Here is a 3,482-nt window from a genome sequence, read left to right as displayed (position 1 = left end):
TTCTTTGTTCCTTGTGATGTTGTCTTACTCTTTGTGACCTCCTTCTCTAAGGAAATGTGGTTACTGGTCTCATATGATTCTGGTGGTTTGGGTTCCTCCTGATTTTCTTTGAGCTGTGGTAATTGATGTTTGGCTTGTTCATAAATCAAGGGAGTTCCCAGATGTGCTGGTTGTGCTTCAGTGCTTGTTTCTTCCTTCAGTATCTCACTATGATTCTTCCTTGGTTCCTTGTTCTCTTGATCTATTTCTTATCAGAGTTTGAAGACATTAAAGCTGAGTTATTCATCATGGATCCTTAAGATTAGCTCCCCTCGCTCTACATCTATGAGTGCTCTAGCTGTAGCTAGGAATGGTCTTCCAAATATGATTGGGTGAGTGTGACTCTCTTCCATGTCCAATATGACAAAGTCTGTTGGGAGGAAATATTTCCCAACCTTTGCCAACATATTTTCCACCACTCCTATTGCTTGTTTTTGAGTTTTATCAGCTAGCTTGATGACTATATCTGTGGGCATTATCTCATTGATCTGCAGCCTCTTCATAAGGGATAAGGGCATTAAGTTGATGCTTGCTCCCAAATCGCAGAGTGCTTTATCAAACATTGTTTCTCCTATGGCACAGGGGATGTGAAAGCTCCCTGGGTCCTTTCTTTTTGTAGGCAACTCTGGTTGAATGAGGGCGCTGCACTCCTTGTTCATCACTATAGTTTGGCCTCCCTTGAGTGAGCTTTTCCTGGGAAGTAGTTCCTTCATATACTTGATGTATGCAGGCATTTGTTGGATGGACTTGATGAATGGTATGTTTACATGCAGAGATACAAACAAGTCAAGAAATCTTGAGTATATTCTCTTCTCCACAGCACCATTGAGTAGTTGGGGAAAGGGTGCCTAGAGTCTCAGCAGCTCCTGTTGTGAGATTTTTGGTTCTTGGTGATCTTCTTCCTTCTTCTCTGCTGAGGTATCTCCAGGTTGTTCTGATGGCTTGTTTGGCTTGTCCTCAGTCTCTTTACCACTTATAGTGACCATCTTGCAATCTTCCCATCTTACTTTCTTTGTTTCACCTCTCGGATTTTTCTCTGTGTCACTTGGGAATCCATCTGTAGGTTTGGGAATCTGCTCAGAGAGATACCCCACTTGAGATTCCAACCTCTTGATGGTGTCTCCCTGGTTCTTTAAATTTGCTCGCACTTCCTCCTTGAACACCTTTTTATCTTGAATCTCTTTGCATATGCCTTCAAGCAGGTTCTCAATCCTTGAGAGTCTGTCATCAGATGATGGTAGGTTGGGATTGGAGGTAGAAGGATGAGGAGTGTTATTTTGGTTTTGATATGGATGTGGAGAGATGTTGTTATGGTGGTGTTGATATGTTCTCTGTGTGAATTGATGGTGAGCTGCATTGTTGTTGGGGTTGTGACGTCTCTGGTCTTGGCTTTGATCTTGTTGATTACCCCACCCAAAGTTTGGATGATTCCTCCAACCAGGGTTGTAGGTTTTGGAGTATGGGTCATGATTTTGTCTAGGTGAATTCCCAATGTAGTTGGCTTGCTCCTGCTCACTCTCTGCCTCTGCATTCACTCCCTCTTGGGTTGTTGATGAGGTGGTGATTGCTGCTACTTGGTTTCTCTCCATCTTCTTGGTGAGGTCAGCTAATTGCTTGGTAATGAGCTTGTTCTGGGCCAGCAGAGCATCTACATTGTTTAGCTCCATCACTCCTCTAGTGTTCCCTCTTTCGGAGGCATAGAAGTAGTCATTCTCTGCTACAGTTTCAATGACATTTATGGCCTCCTCAATGGTCTTCTTCTTGTTCAGAGATCCCCCGGATGAGTGCTCTACTGCTTTCTTTGATTCATAAGAAAGGCCTTCATAGAAAATATGTAGCTGCACCCATTCATTGAACATATCTGGTGGACACCTCCTTGTTAGGTCCTTAAACCTCTCCCATGCTTCATATAGAGTCTCACCATCCTGTTGCCTGAAAGTTTGAACCTTAGCTCTCAGCCTGTTGATTCTTCGAGGAGGATAGAATCTGGCTAAAAATTTGTTCACCACATCTTCCCAGGTTGTCAAACTCTCCTTAGGGAAGGATTCTAGCCATTTAGATGCCTTATCCTTGAGTGAGAAAGGGAACAAAAGTAGTCTATAGGTGTCAGGATGAACACCATTAGACTTCACAGTATCGCATATCCTCAGGAAGGAGGTTAGATGTTGATTGGGGTCTTCTTGGACGCCTCCTCCGAATGAACAGTTGTTCTGAACAAGGGTGATGAGCTGTGGTTTTAGTTCAAAGTTGTTGGCATGTATGGTTGGATTTTGAATGCTACTCCTACAGTTTCCTGGGTTTGGGTTGATGTAGGAGCCTAAAACACTTCTCTCTTGCCCAGCATGATTTTCTAGACCTTCTCTGCCATGGTTGTGAGCCTCTTCTTCATGAATGTTCTCCATATTCTCCTCCATGTCTAGTTCAAAGTACTCTTCCTCTTCCTCAGCACTCACTACTCTTTTTCCTCTTGCTTCCCTCCTTAATCTAAGGAAGGTCCTCTCAGGTTCAATATCAAAGGAGGTTGAAGCCCCGCTTCTCCTTCCTGTCATACAACCAACAAGGTACAAGCAAGGAAACAGATCTAGAAAGTATTCTGTTAGAATTACTGTTAGTGTGAGTGATGCAATATATCAAACAGTTAGTGGGTTAGTGAACTGACTTGTAAATAACTAAAAAAAATAAACGAAAAAGTAGGGGGAAGGGAAGAAATTAACTAAAACTGAAAGCGAATTAACTCAATAGAAATTTAAATCAAACAAAAGAAAAATGCTCAATCTAGTTATCCTCCAATTTAATCATTGTTGATTAAAAATCAATCCCCGGCAACGGCGCCATAAACTTGATACGCACAAAATTGTCTCTCAACAAATTTTCTTCGACAAGTGTACCGAATTTGTCGTCAAGTAAAAACTCACAATAGAGTGAGGTCGAATCCCACAGAGATTGATTGATCATGCAAATTTAATTAGAGGAATGTTCTAGTTGAGCGAACCAGAATTTGATTTGAGATTTGCAGAAAATTAAATGGCGGGAAAGTAAATAGCAGAAACAGTAAATACTAGAAATAAAGAGCTGAATGTAAATGCGGAAAGTAAATTGCAGAATCTTAAACGGGAATGGGGTAATTGCTCATAAAAGGAAATGGCAGAAATTAAAAAGAATGGGTAAGATCAGAAATGGGGAGTTCATTGGGCTCAGGAGATGTTGCATTCTCCGGATCAAGTTCATTTTCATCTCTTCCTCAATCAATACATTCATTGATCTCCTTGGCAATCTTAACTGATCGAATTCCAATTTCTTAGTAATTCAATCTCTCAAATCTTGATCAATAGCCAATTCCTTGGTCAATTGCTCATGAGAAGAGATGAAGTATGGTCACTGATTATACCACATGCATTTCCCAAATCAAGTGTTGGTAGGATTATAGTCACATATCCATCCAA

At 41.3% G+C, this 3,482-nt stretch overlaps 1 non-coding gene across 1 annotated transcript; it reads left to right on the top strand.

The window, feature by feature from the left end:
- The first annotated feature begins 1,893 nt into the window (after positions 1-1,893).
- Positions 1,894-2,000, top strand: LOC148564235 (small nucleolar RNA R71). The gene has a single exon (XR_015884919.1). It is a non-coding gene; the product is annotated as a small nucleolar RNA R71 (small nucleolar RNA).
- Positions 2,001-3,482: the final 1,482 nt, after the last annotated feature.

Source organism: Arachis ipaensis, chromosome B5 (assembly GCF_059453495.1).
Source record: "Arachis ipaensis isolate K30076 ecotype BB chromosome B5, ASM5945349v1, whole genome shotgun sequence".
Lineage (NCBI taxonomy): Eukaryota > Viridiplantae > Streptophyta > Magnoliopsida > Fabales > Fabaceae > Arachis > Arachis ipaensis.
Note: the sequence above shows the minus strand (reverse complement) of the source record. Positions and strands in the feature narration are given on the sequence as shown.